Raw genomic sequence first — 21,029 nt, 5'->3', positions numbered from 1 at the left:
GTCTTAAAAATGTACATATAATGTCATACTATAGTATGTGTCCTTAAAATGTATAAATAATATCATACCATAGTATGGGTCCTAAAATTGTGTGAAAAATATCATACTATGGTATGTGTCCTAAAAAAGTATAAATGATATCTTAGTATAGCATGTGTCCTAAAAAATTATAAATAATATCATACCATAGTATTTGTCCTAAAAATGTATAAATAATATCATACTTAAGTATGTGTCCTAAAAATGTATAAATAATATCATAATTCAGTATGTGTGTTAAAAATGTATATATAATGTCATACTATAGTTTGTGTCCTAAAAATGTATAAATAATATAACATAGTATGGGTCCTAAAATTGTGGTAAAAAATATCATACTAAGGTATGTGTCTTAAAATGTTTAAATAATATGATACCATAGTATGTGTCCTAAAAATGTATAAATGATATCTTACTGTAGCATGTGTCCTTAAAATTATAAATAATATCATACCGTAGTATGTGTCTTAAAATTGTATAATTAATATCATAGAAAAGTATGTGTCCCAAAAATGTGTGAAAACATCATACCAAGGTATGTATCTTAAAATGCATAAATGATATCATACTGTAGTATGTGTCTTAAAAATGTATGATTAATATCATACAGAAGTATGTGTCCCAAAAATGTGTGAAAACATCATGCCAACGCGTGTGTCTTTAAATATATAAATGATATCACACTACAAATAGCTGTCCTAAAATTTTTAAATAATATGAAACAATATTGTGTCCTAAAATGTATAAATAATATACTATATATATTTTTAGAACCCATCCTAAATAATATCATATTATAATATGTGTTTTGAAAATGTAACAATATCATACTATCGTATGTGTCCCAAAAATGTGTGAAAACATCATACCAAGGTATTTGTCTTATAAATGTATAAATAATATCATCCCATAGTATGTAGCTTAAAAATATATAAATAATATCATACTATAGTATGTGTCCTAAAATGTATAAATAATAGCATACTTTAGTATGGGCCCTAAAAATGTATGAATAATATCATACTATAGTATGTGTCCTAAAAATTTATTATATCATACTTTTTTATGTGTTTTAAAAATGTATAAATCATATCAAACCATAGTATGGGTCGTAAAATTGTGTGAAAAATATCATACTACGTTATGTGGCTTAAAATTTACAAATAATATCATACTACAAGTATCTGTCCTAAATTTTTATAAATAATATCATGCTATAGTATGTGTACCAACAATGTATAAATAATATAATACTATAGTATGAGTTCTAAAAATGTATAAATAATATCATATTAAAGTATGTGTCCTAAAAATTAATAAATAATATCATACTGTAGTATGTGTCTTAAAAATTTATAATTAATATCATACAAAAGTATGTGTCCCAAAATGCTTGAAAACATCATACCAAGGTATGTGTCTTCAAATTTACAAATAATATCATACTACAAGTATCTGTCCTAAAAATTTATGCATAATATCATGCTATAGTATGTGTACTAAAAATGTATAAATGATATGCTGTACTATGTGTCTTACAAATGTATAATTAATATCATACAAAGTATGTGTCCCAAAAATTTATTAATAATATCATACGATAGTATTTCTCCTAAAAATGTGTGAAAATTATCATACCAAGGTGTGTGTCTTAAAAAGTATAAATGATATCTTACTACAAATATCTGTCCTAAAAATTTATAAATAATATCAAACTATAGTATGTGTCCTAAAACTGTATAATTAATATCAAACTATAGTATGGATCCTAAATATGTATAAATAATTTCATACTATAGCATGTGTCCTGAAATGTATAAATATCATACTTTAGTATGTGTCTTAAAAATGTATATATAATGTCATACTATACTATGTGTCCTAAAAATGTATAAGTAATATCATGCCATAGTATGGGTCCTAAAATTGTGTGAAAAAATCATACTATGAAATGTGTCTTAAAATGTATAAATTATATCTTACTGTAGTCAGTGTCCTAAAAATGTATAAATAATATATTATAGTATGTGTCCTAAAAATCTATAAATAATATCATACAATAGTATTCCTCCTAAAAATGTATGAAAAATATAACAAGGTATGTGTCTGAAAATGCATAAATAATATCATACTACAAGTATCGGTCCTAAAAATGTATAAATATTATCAAACTATAGCATGTGTCCTATAAATGTATAAATAATATCATACTGTAGTATGTGTCTTAAAAATGTATAATTAATATCATACAAAAGTATGTGTCCCAAAAATGTGTGAAAACATCATACCAAGGTATGATGCTTAAAATGTATAAATAATATCATTCTATAGTATGTGCCCTAAAAATGTATAAATAATATCATACAATAATGTGCCTCCTAAAAATGTGTGAAAAATATCATACCAAGGTGTGTGTCTTAAAATGTATAAATAATATCATACTACAAGTATCGGTCCTAAAAATGTATAAATGTATAAATATGTGTCCTAGAAATGTATTAATAGCATACAATAGTTTGTCTCCTAAAAATGTGTGAAAATATCATACCAAGGTATGTGTCTTAAAATATATAAATAATATCACACTATAGTACGTGTACTAAAAATGTATAAATAATATAATACTATAGTATATGTTCTAAAAATGTATAAATAATTTCATACTATAGCATGTGTCCTGAAATGTATAAATATCATACTTAAGTATGTGTCCTAGAAATGTATAAATGATATCTTACTATAGCAAGTGTCCTAAAAAATTATAAATAATATCATAATATTTGTATGTGTCCAGAAAATGTATAAATAATATTATACTATAGTATGTGTCCTAAAATGTATAAATAATATCATACAATAGTATGCCTCCTAAAAATGTGTGAAAAACATCCTACCAAGGTATGTGTCCGAAAATGTATAAATAATTTCCTACAACAAGTATCGGTCCTAAAAATGTATAAATAATATCAAACTATAGCATGTGTCCTATAAATGTATAAAAACATCATACAATAGTATGTCTCCTAAAAATGTGTGAAAAATATCATACCAAGGTATGTGTCTAAAATGTATAAATAATATCATACTACAAGTATTTGTCCTAAAAATTTGTAAATAATATCAAACTATTGTAAGGGTCCTAAAAATGTATAAAAATAACGTACTATAGTATGTGTCCTAAAATGTTTAATTAATATCATATTATAGTATGGGTCCTAAAAATGTATAAATAATATCAAACTATAGAATGTGTCCTAAAAATGTATTAATAATATCATACATTAGTATGTCTCCTAAAAAAGTGTGAAAAATATCATACCAAGGTATGTGTCTTAAAATATATAAATAATATCATACTACAAATATTTGTCCTAAAAATTTGTAAATAATATCAAACTATTGTATGTGTCCTAAAAATGTATAAAAATAACATACTATAGTATGTGTCCTAAAAATGTTTAATTAAGATCATACTATAGTTTGGGTCCTAAAAATGTATTAATAATATCATACTATAGTATGTGTACTACAAATGTGTAAATAATATAATACTATAGCATGTGTCCTGAAATGTATAAATTTCATACTTTAGTTTGTGTCCTAAAATGTATAAATGATATCTTACTATAGCAAGTGTCCTAAAAAATTATAAATAATATCATAATATAGTATGTGTCCTGAAAAAGTATAAATAATATTATACTAAAGTATGTGTCCTAAAATGTATAAATAATATCATACAATAGTATGTGTCCTAAAAATGTTTAAATAATATCATACTATAGTATGTGTCCTAAAAATGTATAAATAATATTATACTAAAGTATGTGTCCTAAAATGTATAAGTAATATCATACAATAGTATGTGTCCTAAAATGTATAAATTATATTTTTCTATAGCAAGTGTCCTAAAAATGATAAATAATATCATAATATAGTATGTGTCCTGAAAATTTATAAATAATATTATACTAAATTATGTTTCCTAAAATGAATAAACATTTTATACTATAGTGGTTGTCCTAAAAATGTATAAATAATATCATACAATAGTATGCCTCCTAAAAATGTGTGAAAAATATCATACCAAGGTATGTGTCTTAAAATGTATGAATAATATCATACTAAAAGTATCTGTCCTAAAAATGTATAAATAATATCAAACAATGGCATGTGTCCTATAAATGTATTATGAATATCATACTATAGCATGTGTCCGAAAAAATTATAAATAATATCATACTAAAGTATGTGACCTAAAAATGTGTAAAAAACATCATACTAAGGAATGTGTCTTAAAATGTATAAGTGATGTCATACTACAAATATCTGTCTTAAAAATTTATAAATATCAAACTATAGAATGTTTCCTAAAAATGTATAAATAATATACTATATAAATTTTTAGAACACATATTAAATAATATCATACTATAGTATGTGTTTTGAAAATGTAAAAAATCATACTATCATATGGGTACTAAAAATGTATAATTTCATACTATAGTATGTTTCTTAAAAATGTATAAATAATATCATCCTATAGTATGTATCTTGAAAAGATTTAAATTATTTTCATACTTAAGCATGCGTCCAAAAATGTATAAATAATTTCATACTATAGTATGGGTCCTAAAAAGGTATAAGTAATATCATACTATAGTATATGTCCTAAAAATTTATAAATAATATCATACTATAGAATGGGTCCTAATAATGTAAAAATATCGTACTATAGTAAGTGTTCTAAAAATCTATAAATAGTTTCATACTATATTATGGGTCTTAAAAATGTACAAAAAAATTAAGTATAGTATGTGTCTTAAAAATGTATAAATATTTTCATAATATGGTATGTGTCCTAAAATGTATAAATATCATACTATACTATGTGTCTTAAAAATATATATGTAATATCATACCATAGTATGTGTCCTAAATATGTATAAATAATTTCATACTATAGTATGTGTCCTAAAATGCATAAATGATGTCGTACTATAGTATGTGTCCTAAAAATGTATAAATAATATTATACTATAGCATGTGTCCCAAAAACGTATAAATAATATCATACTATAATATGGGTCCTAAATATGTATAAATAATTTCATACTATAGCATGTGTCCTGAAATGTATGAATATCATACTTTAGTATGTGTCTTAAAAATGTACATATAATGTCATACTATAGTATGTGTCCTTAAAATGTATAAATAATATCATATCATAGTATGGGTCCTAAAATTGTATGAAAAATATCATACTATGGTATGTGTCCTAAAAATGTATAAATGATATCTTAGTATAGCATGTGTCCTAAAAAATTATAAATAATATCATACCATAGTATTTGTCCTAAAAATGTATAAATAATATCATACTTAAGTATGTGTCCTAAAAATGTATAAATAATATCATACTTCAGTATGTGTGTTAAAAATGTATATATAATGTCAAACTATAGTTTGTGTCCTAAAAATGTATAAATAATATAACATAGTATGGGTCCTAAAATTTTGGTAAAAAATATCATACTAAGGTATGTGTCTTAAAATGTTTAAATAATATAATACCATAGTATGTGTCCTAAAAATGTATAAATGATATCTTACTATAGCTTGTGTCCTAAAAATTATAAATAATATCATACCGTAGTATGTGTCTTAAAATTGTATAATTAATATCATAGAAAAGTATGTGTCCCAAAAATGTGTGAAAACATCATACCAAGGTATGTATCTTAAAATGCATAAATGATATCATACTGTAGTATGTGTCTTAAAAATGTATGATTAATATCATACAGAAGTATGTGTCCCAAAAATGTGTGAAAACATCATACCAACGCGTGTGTCTTTAAATGTATAAATGATATCACACTACAAATATCTGTCCTAAAATTTTTAAATAATATCAAACAATATTGTGTCCTAAAAATGTATAAATAATATACTATATAAATTTTTAGAACACATCCTAAATAATATCATATTATAGTATGTGTTTTAAAAATGTAACAATATCATACTATCGTATGTGTCCCAAAAATGTGTGAAAACATCATACCAAGGTATTTGTCTTATAAATGTATAAATAATATCATCCCATAGTATGTAGCTTAAAAATATATAAATAATATCATACTATAGTATGGGTCCTAAATATGTATAAATAATTTCATACTATAGTATGTGTCCTAAAAATGTATAAATAATATCATACTTTAGTATGGGCCCTAAAAATGTATAAATAATATCATACTATAGTATGTGTCCTAAAAATTTATTATATCATACTTTTTTATGTGTTTTAAAAATGTATAAATCATATCAAACCATAGTATGGGTCGTAAAATTGTATGAAAAATATCATACTACGTTATGTGTCTTAAAATTTACAAATAATATCATACTACAAGTATCTGTCCTAAATTTTTATAAATAATATCATGCTATAGTATGTGTACTAACAATGTATAAATAATATAATACTATAGTATGAATTCTAAAAATTTAGAAATAATATCATATTAAAGTATGTGTCCTAAAAATGTATAAATAATATCATACTGTAGTATGTGTCTTAAAAATGTATAATTAATATCATACAAAAGTATGTGTCCCAAAATGCGTGAAAACATCATACCAAGGTATGTGTCTTCAAATTTACAAATAATATCATACTACAAGTATCTGTCCTAAAAATGTATGCATAATATCATGCTATAGTATGTGTACTAAAAATGTATAAATGATATGCTGTAGTATGTGTCTTACAAATGTATAATTAATATCATACAAAAGTATGTGTCCCAAAAATTTATTAAAAATATCATACGATAGTATTTCTCCTAAAAATGTGTGAAAAACATCATACCAAGGTGTGTGTCTTAAAATGTATAAATGATATCTTACTACAAATATCTGTCCTAAAAATTTATAAATAATATCAAACTATAGTATGTGTCCTAAAAATGTATAAACAATATCATACTATAGTATGTGTCCTAAAACTGTATAATTAATATCAAACTATAGTATGGATCCTAAATATGTATAAATAATTTCATACTATAGCATGTGTCCTGAAATGTATAAATTTAATACTTTAGTATGTGTCCTAAAATGTATAAATGATATCTTACTATAGCAAGTGTCCTAAAAAATTATAAATAATATCATAATATAGTATGTGTCCTGAAAATGTATAAATAATATTATACTATAGTATGTGTCCTAAAATGTATAAATAATATCATACAATAGTATGCCTCCTAAAAATTTGTGAAAAATATCCTACCAAGGTATGTGTCCGAAAATGTATAAATAATTTCCTACAACAAGTATCGGTCCTAAAAATGTATAAATAATAAACTATAGCATGTGTCCTATAAATGTATAAAAACATCATACAATAGTATGTCTCCTAAAAATGTGTGAAAAATATCATACCAAGGTATGTGTCTTAAAATATATAAATAATATCATACTACAAGTATTTGTCCTAAAAATTTGTAAATAATATCAAACTATTGTATGTGTCCTAAAAATGTATGAAAATAACGTACTATAGTATGTGTCCTAAAAACGTTTAATTAATATCATATTATAGAATGGGTCCTAAAAATTTATAAATAATATCAAACTATAGAATGTGTCCTAAAAATGTATTAATAATATCATACAATAGTATGTCTCCTAAAATGTGTGAAAAATATCATACCAAGGTATGTGTCTTAAAATATATAAATAATATCATACTACAAGTATTTGTCCTAAAAATTTGTAAATAATATCAAACTATTGTATGTGTCCCAAAAATGTATAAAAATAACGTACTATAGTATGTGTCCTAAAAATGTTTAATTAATATCATACTATAGTATGGGTCCTAAAAATGTATAAATAATGTCATACTATAGTATGTGTACTAAAAATGTGTAAATAATATAATACTATAGTATGTGTCCTAAAATGTATAAATGATATCTTACTATAGCAAGTGTCCTAAAAAATTATAATTAATATCATAATATAGTATGTGTCCTGAAAATGTATAAATAATATTATACTAAAGTATGTGTCCTAAAATGTATAAATAATATCATACAATAGTATGTGTCCTAAAAATGTTTAAATAATATCATACTATATTATGTGTCCTAAAAATGTATAAATGATATTATACTAAAGTATGTGTCCTAAAATGTATTAGTAATATCATAAAATAGTATGTGTCCTAAAATGTATAAATCATATTTTACTATAGCAAGTGTCCTAAAAAATATAAATAATATCATAATATAGTATGTGTCCTGACAATGTATAAATAATATTATACTAAATTATGTGTCCTAAAATGTATAAAAATATTATACTATAGTATTTGTCCTAACAATGTATAAATAATATCATACAATAGTATGCCTCCTAAAAGTGTGTGAAAAATATCATACCAAGGTATGTGTCTTAAAATGTATAAATAATATCATACTAAAAGTATCTGTCCTAAAAATTTATAAATAATATAAAACAATGGCATGTGTCCTATAAATGTATTATGAATATCATACTATAGCATGTGTCCGAAAAAATTATAAATAATATCGTACTTTAGGATGTGTCCTAAAAATGTTTAAATAATATCATACTATAGGATGTGTCCTAAAAATGTATAAATAATATCATACTATAATATGGGTCCTAAAAATTTATAAATTATATCATACTATAGTATGTGTCCTAAATAATTATTATATCATACTTTTTTATGTGTTTTAAAAATTTATAAATCATATCATGCCATAGTATGGGTCCTATAATTGTGTGAAAATATCATACTACGTTATGTGTCTTAAAATTTACAAGTAATATACTGAAAGTATCTGTCCTAATTTTCTATAAATAATATCATGCTATAGTAAGTGTACTAAAAATCTATAAATAATATAGTACTATAGTATTGTTCTAAAAATCTATAAATAATATCATACTATAGCATGTGTCCTGAAAAATTATAAACATTATCATACAAAAGTATGTGTCCCAAAAATATATAAATAATATTATACTATAGTATGTGTCCTAAAATGTTTAAATAATATCATACAATTGTATGTGTCCTAAAATGTATAAATAATATTTTACTATAGCAAGTGTCCTAAAAATTATAAATAATATCATAATATAGTATGTGTCCTGAAAATGTATAAATAAAATTATACTAAAGTATGTGTCCTAAAATGTATAAATAATATCATACAACAGTATGCCTCCTAAAAATGTGTGAAAAATATCATACCAAGGTCTTTGTCCGAAAATGTATGAATAATTTCCTACTACAAGTATCAGTCCTAATTTTTTTAAAATAATATCAAACTATAGCATGTGTCCTATAAATTAATAAAAATATCATACATAGTATGTGTCCTAAAAATGTATTAATAATATCATACAATAGTATGTCTCCTAGAAATGTGTGAAAAATATCAAACCAAGGTATGTATCTTAAAATATATAAATAATATCATACTACAAGTATTTGTCCTAAAAATTTGTAAATAATATCATACTATAGTATGTGTCCTAAAATGTTTAATTAATATCATACTATAGTATGGGTCCTAAAAATGTATAAATAATATAATACTATTGTATATGTTCTAAAAATGTATAAATAATATCATACTTTAGCATGTGTCCTTAAATGTATAAATATCATACTTTAGTATGTGTCCTTAAATGTATAAATGATATCTTTCTATAGCAAGTGTCCTAAAAAATTATAAATAACATAATAATATAGTATGTGTCCTAAAAATGTATAAATAATATTATACTTAAGTATGTGTCCTAAAATGTATAAGTAATATCATACAATGGTATGTGTCCTAAAATGTATAAATAATATTTTACTATAGCAAGTGTCCTAAAAATTATAAATAATATCATAATATAGTATGTGTCCTGAAAGTGTATAAATAATATTATACTAAAATATGTGTCCTACAATGTATAAATAATATCATACAATTGTATGTGTCGTAAAATTTTTTAAATAATATCATAATATATTATGTGTCCTAAAAATGTATAAATAATATTATACTAAAGTATGTGTCCTAAAATGTATAAGTAATATCATACAATAGTATGTGTCCTAAAATGTATAAATAATATTTTACTATAGCAAGTGTCCTAAAAAATTATAAATAATATCATAATATAGTATGTGTCCTGAAAATGTATAAATAATATTATACTAAATTATGTGTCCTAAAATGTATAAATAATATCATACAATTGTATGTGTCCTAAAAATGTGTAAATAATTTCATACAATAGTATGCCTCCTAAAAATGTGTGAAAAATATCATATCAAGGTATTTGTCCGAAAATGTATAAATAATTTCCTACTACAAGTATCGGTCCTAAATTTTTTTAAATAATATCAAACTATAGCATGTGTCCTATAAATGTATAAAAATATCATACTATAGTATGTGTCCTAAAAATGTATTAATAATATCATACAATAGTATGTCTCCTAAAAATGTGTGAAAAATATCAAACCAAGGTATGTGTCTTTAAATATATAAATAATGTCATACTACAAGTATTTGTCCTAAAAATTTGTAAATAATATCAAACCATAGTATGGGTTCTAAAAATGTATAAATAATATAATTGTATAAATATCATACTTTAGTATGTGTCCTAAAATGTATAAATGATATCTTACTATAGCAGGTGTCCTAAAAAATTATAAATAATATTATAATATAATATGTGTCCTGAAAATGTATAAAAATATTATACTATAGTATTTGTCCTAAAAATGTATAAATAATATCATACAATAGTATGCCTCCTAAAAATGTGTGAAAAATATCATACCAAGGTATGTGTCTTAAAATGTATAAATAATATCATACTACAAGTATCTGTCCTAAAAATTTATAAATAATATCAAACAATGGCATGTGTCCTATAAATGTATAATGAATATCATACTATAGCATGTGTCCGAAAAAATTATAAATAATATCATACTTCAGGATGTGTCCTAAAAATGTTTAAATAATATCATACTATAGTGTGTGTCCTAAAAATGTATTAATAATATCTAGGGCTGTAGCGAAGCCTCGACGACGTCGACGGCTCGATTCTAAAAATTTGTCGACGTCAGATCCGGAAGTCGACGCACCGCGCCCACTTGTTGCATCCCCAGGAGTTTGTAAATAGAGGAGGAATCTGCCTGTTTTTCCTCTAGTTCGCCCTCTTCTCCGCCTTCACTAACATCTCCGCCAAATACCGAAGACCCGGAACAACGTCCGTCCACTACTAGATTATTTTCCTGTTTTGCCCGCCTTCGTCTCCCGGCAACGGACAACAACTTCCGGGGTCAGATGCGCTGCTTCGTGTCTATCGCAGATGTAGAACATCACCGGGAGCGCTTCTCCCTTCATTAAGGAGCTTCTTTCAGACATTAGGAGAGCTGTTTTGGTGGCAGCAGTCTCTCCTCCGTGCTGGTCTGTTTGCTGCTGGGTGTTTTTGGTTTATTTAAACTTGGTAACTTGAACTTAACGTTGGTAAAGCTACTGTTAGCATCTTTGCTAACAGCTTCTTGCGTTGGGATAAGCTGTTACGTTTTGGTATGGAGTTCATCTATTTTGTGGTGCAGATCTCCCTTTTATTACATTTAGAGTGTTGTGGGTTTTCGGTTTAGTGTATAATATCACCTTGAGTTTGGTTTAACCCGTAACACCAATCGCCTCACGCACATAAGTGACCAAAACAAAGCAGCATGGAGACACTCCATCTTCTACCACCTCTCAGACAGCAGCCTGCACTCCCAAGTTCTACATGTCACCAGAACATAACCAACCGCAACACCATAAAAGCAGTGTTATACAAAATGGAAGGCATGTAGTGTTTATTCTCTTACAGTAAGAATTTATCAATTTTTTTGAGGAATTTATTTGAGATTTTCTGGTTTTTGTTAATTGTGCAATAGAAAAATAATCATTAGATTAATTTTCTAAATAGTCATTAGAATAGTCGACTATTCGATAAAATAATCGTCAGAATAATCGTTTTAAAAATAATCGTTTACCCCCAGCCCAAATAATATCATACTATAATATGGGTCCTAAAAATGTATAAATTATATCATACTATAGTATGTGTCCTAAAAATTTATTATATCATACTTTTTTATGTGTTTTAAAAATGTATAAATCATATCATGCCATAGTATGGGTCCTAAAATTGTGTGGAAATATCATACTACGTTATGTGTCTCTACAAATAATATACTGAAAGTATCTGTCCTAATTTTTATAAATAATATCATGCTATAGTATGTGCACTAAAAATGTATAAATAATATAATACTGTAGTATGTGTCTTAAAAATGTATAATTAATATCATACAAAAGTATGTGTCCCAAAAATGCATGAAAACATCATAACAAGGTATGTGTCTTAAAATGTATAAATTATATCATACTATAGTATGTGTCCTAAAAATGTATTAATAATATCATACAATAGTATGTCTTCTAAAAATGTGTGAAAAATATCATACCAAGGTATGTGTATTAAAATATATAAATAATATCATACTACAAGTATCTGTCCTAAAAATTTGTAAGTAATATCAAACTATAGTATGTGTCCTAAAAATGTATGAACAATATCATACTATAGTATGTGTACTAAAAATGTGTAAATAATATAATGCTATAGTATATGTTCTAAAAATGTATAAATAATATCATACTATAGTATGGGTCCTAAAAATGTATAAATAATATCATACTATAGTATGTGTACTAAAATGTATAAATAATATAATACTATAGCATGTGTCCTGAAATGTATAAATATCATCCTTTAGTGTGTGTCTTAAAAATGTATATATAATATCATACTATAGTATGTGTCCTAAAAATGTATAAATAATATCATGCCATAGTATGGGTCCTTAAATTGTGTCAAAAATATCATACTAAGGTATGTGTCTTGAAATGTATAAATAATATATTTCTATAGTATGTTTTCCTAATTATGTATAAATGATATCTTATTATAGCAGGTGTCCTAAAAAATTATAAATAATATCATAATATAGTATGTGTCCTGAAAATGTATAAATAATATCATTCTGTAGTATGTGTCCTAAAAATGTATAAATAATATCATACAATAATGTGCCTCCTAAAAATGTGTGAAAAATATCATACCAAGGTGTGTGTCTTAAAATGTATAAATTATATCATACTACAAGTATCTGTCCTAAAAATTTATAAATAATATTAAACAATAGCATGTGTCCTATAAATGTATAATGAATTTCATACTATAGCATGTGTCCGAAAAAAATCTAAATAATATCATACTTTAGGATGTGTCCTAAAAATGTGCAAATACTATATACTATAGTATGTGTCCTAAAAATGTATAAATAATATCATACTATAGTATGGGTCCTAAAAATGTATAAATTATATCATACCACATTATGGGTCCTAAAACTGTGTGAAAAATATCATACTAAGTTACGTGTCTTAAAATATACAAATAATATCATACTACAAGTATCTGTCCTAAAATGTAAGTTAAATGTTTTGGATGCGTACTGTTAACATTGCCACAGGCTAAATTCTACCAGAGTTAGCATAAGGACCAATTTGGTGGGCCACCCCAAAAATGTCTTTGTCCCCATCTGGCCACCCCATCAAAATTTTCTGGAGGCGCCCCTGAACAGCTTCTCCAGGGTGTACCGGTTAGGTGGTAGCACTGTTGCCACTCAGTGAGGTCTATAAAGTCTACATCAGATGAACCTGTGCTGGTGTTCAAACCCATCTGTCATGTTTAAATGTTTAAAGGGTGGTAAACCTATGACTAAGTTTTAGTGTAAAATAAAGACACACACAGGCAGCGCTGACTTTGTAATAAATGACAGTTTATTATAAAGATTACGATCTGTTGAAGAGCTCACCAGTTGTTGTTGTGTGCTCTCCACTGTTTAGAAAAGAGGAAAAACTACAAGTTAACACGCCACTCAGTCCAGAAGAAACCACTAACATACTGTAAAAAGAGGAAGCTAGTGAGGAGGAGGAGGCAGCTAACCATTAACCAGGAGACCGATTTAAACTTTCTAGAACTCGATTCTGACCTTCATTTCTGGGTTTATGATCCGTAATTCAGCTCTCACAGTTTCTAACCTAATAAACAACAGGACCACTCGGCCGCATTCTGCAGCGCCTCCTGGTGGTCAAAATCTCATCAGTTTACCTTAAACGATTTAGAAAACTTTGTTAGTTTTTATCTTGGGAACAAAAGTGTTAATCTGAGAATTTTAAAGGTTTAGTCATTAAAAATCAACAAGTGTTGACGTTTAAATTTAATTTTTGACAGATTTAATCTGTTTCTGGTACCGCCTCCATTAGAAGTTCGGTTTTAATATCATTGATGTTTTTATGGTAAACTTCTGGGACCGGCAGTCCCTTTGATGCCTTTCTGAGATCAGACGTTCGACCAAACCAGTCGGGTGGTTTAGGGCGGGGAAACAAACGCTCAGCGGAGGAGCACTTCTGACCCACGTCTCTGTTCTGACTGGCTGGGACTTTGAGTCGGTCTGCAGAAGGACTTGGATCAAGTCGGGTTGATGGTTTCAGTCTGATCATACTGGACGTGTAAATATGAAGTGATCATAAAGCTGCCTTTCACTTTGTGACTCCAGTAATCTGAAATAATCCAGCCTGACTGGATCCGGTGTTTGATTGGTGCTCGGTGACCCGGTTCTGTGGTTCAGTAAGATGTTTTCCAGCTGGTTCCAACTCGAACGCAGAGGATTTACTCGTGTTTCTGCACTTTTTTGCTGATTCATTAGGTTTGTCTTTTTTATAATCCGCTCTGAATCTGTTCATCTCATAAACCGAAGAGGAGAGTTCAGCAGAAACAGCAGCTGAGTTGTGAAGGTGAAGTTTTTATGTTTTTTACATAAACTCTGAATTTTCCTCATCTTCTTACATTTTAAAAGCACTTCTGTTCATTTGGGTCAGTTATAAAAATAGATTCAACACCAGAAAAAGATTTTATTGCATCAATTTAAATACAAACGGAATCACATTTGAAATAGGTTTTTATATTTATCTTTACTCTAACATAAATTCTATCTTTGAAGAGTTTAAAGCAGCTGATTAGTCTGGATTACAACACTTCTGTGTGAACACTGACGGATGAATCTGCTCTAAACTCTTTTCCATCGCGTCTGTCTTTAATGGGACTTGTTCTAATAAATCCTTGGTTTGGGTGATCCTGACGTTTATGCTGATTTGAAACATTTAAGTGACCAAATTGGAAAAAACAACAGAAAAATAAGGAGGTAAACAAAGATTTGTCCAGTTAACCCTCCTACTGTCCTAATGGATGTGACCCCGCGAGGAAAGTTGACCACTGAGCAGGATTGATGGTTTATCCCTTGAGGTCCATGTGGCAGGGGTGAGGAGTGAGCACCACCTCACCCCTGCCACGTGGACCTCAAGGGATAAACCATCAATCCTGCTCAGTGGTCAACTTTCCTCGCGGGGTCACATCCATTAGGACAGTGGGAGGGTTAATAAAAAACACAATTTAATATCAAATTAAACAGGAGGCGGCTCCGTAGTCTCAGCCAGACACTCCCGGTCGTCATACGTGGAGCTGCTGCGATGAATAAACACACGTGTAGTCCGTAAAAGCCTGAAGACAGGTCAGCAGTTTTATCTGCTTTTTATTTCTCTGTATTAATTCTGATTACATGTTTTAACTAAAGTCCTGCACCAGTTATTTAACTGGTGTTATTTAACCCAAAGGAAACAACCCATCAGCTGATGGAACAACAAGGAGCTCAGAACCGCCGATGTCGTTTAACTAGTTTAACATAACGTACATGATGTGCTGCACCTGTGAGGGCAGGTCTCAGTCAAACAGCTTCTTACAACTTTGGGTTCATGATTGTAGCTCAGCAGGAGTTCAGATCTGTTGCTATGGAAACAGGCACTAAGATTGGTTGTGCTTCAGAGGCAGAGTGGATGAGAGTCTCACCTTTTCAGGTTATAGTCCGGGGGGGCGGGGGGTAAAAATAGTTATAAAGTTGCGTTAAAGGCCGCTAGTGCACTCTAAGCATCCCGACAGTCTGGTTGACTGACTCACCTAGATTAGGTGTAGGGGGTGGAGCTACAGAGAGCAGGGAAGGGATTAAAGGTGCGCTCCAGTTGTCCTCGGAAGTCGTTTTTCCGAGATAAGTTAGCCAGGAAACGAAGCAATGAACTCCGAATTCTGAGCTGTGAGCTTGTAGGTTTCAGAGGACCCCGAGATCCCAAATGTAAAGATGGCTGCGCCCAGTGCTACCAGGAAGTGGTTATCCCCCCCCCCCCCCCGGTTATGTGTTTTCTTTCTTTTTGCTATTTATCAGCACCGGTAAGTTCTTTATTGTTGTCATCAATAGTTACGTTGCTAAAAACTTCAACATTGCTGCCAAAATGACGGATGTTTATGCTTTAAACTTTTCCTGGCATTTACTTATTTACGTTTGATTTATAATGTTTTTCTGGTTGTATGTGGCAACTGTCACTATTATTTAGGTGAGGAGGACAGGTTATAAGATCTTATGGTAAACAACACTGGTGGCATCCATGTTTTCTGAGCTGGAAGTTGGAAAGCAAAGCGAGCTGGTTACGTCCGGTTAGGACAGCTGGAACGCAGCATTAGTGTTTATTGTGAGTGGATCTCATTTTTTTAATGTCTGTTGTAATCTCTACCTCACCCGTTGGAGAGAACTTCCTGAACAGCCTCTGCTCAGAGAAATGGTGTTTGTCCTTCAGGACTGATGAGCTAACTGCTAGTCTGACAACAGCTGTATCTGTGAATGATGACAAACGGTTGTGTTCACAGTTCTGACACACCAACAGGTGGCGATAATGAGCTGGTCTGTCAGCTCCATTTAAGACTTGAAAAATAAAAACAAGTTTGTTTGTGTGTTTTCCTCCAGACTCCTCATTCGCTATTGTCCTGAAACAAAAGTCCATGTTGGTTTCTTCTTCTGTGGTTGTGAGCGGGGCGGTTCCAGTGGAGGTCTGAATGCGTACAAACCAAAAACAGCTGGCACCACGGTATCAGACCTACACCGGCAAAGCATTATGAAGTGTGCAAACACCATTTCTCTGGACTGAGGCTGTTCAGGAAGCAGCTTGTAATGGACATGGTTGAAATGATTTATAACGTGTACACGTAAACACTGCAGAACCACTGAAATGTTTCTTTTAAAGCTGCGATGTGGTTTTCTTCCTTCTAGGAATTATGTACGATTTTATTTTAAATCCGTAAATGTGATCGACTTATGGGCTCGACACACGGGAGGCGACATCGCCTCTCCTCCGTTCATTTTCAACGAGACATGCGTGACAAAGCGATAATCGCGGGTCTCCCTCCTACTAAGCGAAACGCGAAAAACGTGCGTGTGAAAAATTGCGCTCGTGCAAGTGTCGTGCACAGGCGACCCAGCGACGCGATCCGAGAAAGTGGAATATTTTCAACTTTTCATCGCTGTCGCTCGGACGAGGACCAATCAACGCAGGTTTCATTCACTGACCAATGAGCGGACAGGATGCTCCTCCGAGCAAACATGGAGGAGAAGTTGATTATTATTATGTTTTATAGTAAAATCAGAAGTAAGATTTCACATAACTCTAGCAGCACCTTGTGAAACATCATATCTACCGCTTTATTAACTCTGAACCGCTTAAATAACCTTAATTCCCTCCAACCTGACACAGCCAAACAAACAACGGAAGTTTAGATTTCGCCATGGAACAGAACGCGTAGACGGCTTTGCAGCTGGCCGCGGATCGCCTCCCGTGTGTCAGGTAGTAAAAGCGACGGCAACAAATTTCGCTTATCGCGGTCGTTTATCGTTTCCCGTGTGTCGAGCCCATTATCCTGTTTGGTGATATAATTTAGGCACTATGGCGTTTTTATTTATTTTACTAAGGCCATCTCCCGTCTCGTAGAGCCCCTCACCAATGGCGCTAAACATCCGCTCACCTAACAGACACCAATCACAGAGGAGCGTTGGCTGTACCAGGGCAGATTCAGGGTTGGAGACATTTCCCATGGACAGCCAAGTCATATATATATATATATATATATATATATATATATATATATATATATATATATATATAGCTCTAGAGGTGCGCGTTCACCGAGAGGCGTTGCTTCAGCCGTAAACACCGAAGGAGTGAGAGGGGCTTAAGGTGCGATACACTTTTCAGCCTCTAGGTGATGCTATTGAATTACAAAACTAGTTTATAAATTCTACTTTACGGATGTGTGTAAATAATGGCTCATAAATGCCAGAAAAATAATGTTGTAAACATCTGTAGTAAGAGACCAGTGGCACCAGTCTAGAACCAGGTCCCGTGTCTCTAGAGCTGACTCGGACGGGTTCGGTTCAGCCTGTCCCACATCTTCCCAGTTCCTTCTTTGTTGTGGTTTCTAGCATTCTGACCCGGTCCGAAAACGTGACTTCAGCGACTGCTGCTCACTGATTGGCTAGGGGGTGGAGTCACTGGTTGCTTTCTGGCGGAGATCACAGATCAGCTGTTTACTGATCAGATGTTATTTGTTTTTGTCTGGAGGAAAGATCGCAAATCTTAGAAGGATCTCATCAGATAGAAGGATTTAGATGGTTTGCAGTGAACATAAAGAGGTGAGGATCAGGAGCATTTGTTTTTATTCCTGGGGAAAAGTGATCTTATTAATCATAATTACACCTTTCATGTGTTGTGGCTGTAGCTTAGAGCTGATGGAGGATGGTTTTGTGTGGGACTTTAGTTTTTGTATTTAGTATTTATTTGCTTTGGTCTGTTTATGCAGCAGCGTTAATTCATAAAAATACTTTAATGAACACTAATCTGGTTAAACATCATCTTATAAACCTATTCTATGTCTTTAGGTTCTGCATTTACACAAGTTCTCCATTTTCCTTAAAAACATTTTAGCAGCTGATGTAGTTGTGGTTAAAATTAGTCTCAAAAGTCTCAGTTTGTGCTTCATTATGCAGATATATAAAACGTATAAACAGGATTTCCAGAACGTTTCCTTTTCCTTAAATATTTGGGGGGAAAATTCTTTAAATTTGAAGTAAAATCAAATAAAGCAACAAATTATAATCTCGTCGGTTCTGAATGTTTTATGTTTGGAGATAACTCCACTCATGGCGGGGAAGAAGATCCCTTATATGGCAGGGAGGAAACTCCATGTATGGCCTGATCCTGTGAGGCGCTCTGGGCCTGGTCTGATCGGAGGGGGACTGAATGGTTGGTGGTGAAGTAAAGGAAGAAGGGGGTTATCCTCGGTACAGATGGCTTTAGGCAGTTAGCACCGTGTACAGTAAGCCCTCGATAAGCAGGTTAGAAACCAGAGAGGTTGGAGCTCCGCTGCAGCTCTCCCTGAAACACACGACACGTCGGCACAAAGTCACACTCATCGACAAATCATCACGAATTTCAAAACATCTCCTGGAAATTCAACTCATTGTCAAATCATAACTTAAAGTCTGTTTCCAGACTAGAAATAGCTCTAAGTCTTCACAACGACATTATTATTGTTATTAATACTTATTCATAAAGTCTAAATGATCTTCATAAACATAGGAGTTAACGTCAGAATCAACAGAAAAGCTTCAGGAGTGAGATTAAATAATCCAAAAGCAACAGAAAAGTGTCTGAAAAGGATGAGTCCTCGGTGGTTTTAGAAGTCCCAGAAGATCTTGGATCGTCTATGAACTAGTCTGGGAAGCAGTGGAGAAGCCGCCTCATTGGTCGGATCAGCTCAGTGATCAGCAGCAGATCTCAGAGTCCTGCTAACGGTAAACTTGGTGCAACAGGTGACTGTTTTTGTTAAAAATGCATCTAATATCAAAATATAATCGATGCTAAATAAGTCATCTACATTATGTAATCAATGCTTCGGTTGTCTCACAACACAGACACACTGTACAGGAAGGGCCCGAGCAGGCTCCACCTCCTGAGGAGACTACGGTCTTTTGGGGTGACGGGGACACTCCTGAAGACCTTCTACGACTCTGTGGTGGCATCAGCAATCCTGCATGGTGTGGTGTGTTGGAGCAGCAGCATCACAGAGAGGGAGACAAAGAAGCTGGACAGGCTGATAAAGAAGTCCAGCTCTGTCCTGGGCTGGACTCAGTACGAGAGGTGGGGGACAAGAGGGTGCTAGCAAAACTCAGATCCATCCTGGACCGTGAGTCACACCCCCTGCAGGATGCCTTGTCTGCTCTGGAGAGCAGCTTCAGCAGCAGACTGGTCCACCCTCGCTGTACGAAGGAGAGATACCGCAGATCTTTCCTCCCTGCTGCTGTTAGACTCTATAATAGTCACTGCTAATAGAAGCCATGCATCTGTAACCTTCCCCTGCAAATATAATCTTTTCAAAACATGTGCAATATAACTACTGCTCTCATTACCATGTGCAATATAACTACTGCTCTCATTACCATGTGCAATATAACTACTGCTCTCATTACCATGTGCAATATAACTACTAATTAATCTGTCTCTCTCTCTCTCTGTATATATATAGATATTGATATATCTATATATCTACATCTATATAGATGTAGATATATAGATATAGATCTCTCTCTCTCTCTCTATATATATATATATATATATATATATATATATATATATATATATATATATATATATATATATATATATATATATATATCCGGCTCTCAGAGAGTACAGATGCTTTTGCTTCAGCTCCCTTATCTGCTTTTCCCAAGGCTCTCTGTCCTGTCTGCCTACAGAGCACTTCTCTGCATTTCTCCTGAAAATCACTACTTTTTTTTTTGGGAAAATGGACTTAATTAACTGGTCATTCAACGCGATTGATAAGATTTTTTCTACGAT

Source organism: Nothobranchius furzeri, chromosome 1, assembly GCF_043380555.1.
Source record: "Nothobranchius furzeri strain GRZ-AD chromosome 1, NfurGRZ-RIMD1, whole genome shotgun sequence".
Classification (NCBI taxonomy): Eukaryota; Metazoa; Chordata; class Actinopteri; order Cyprinodontiformes; family Nothobranchiidae; genus Nothobranchius; species Nothobranchius furzeri.
Note: the sequence above shows the minus strand (reverse complement) of the source record.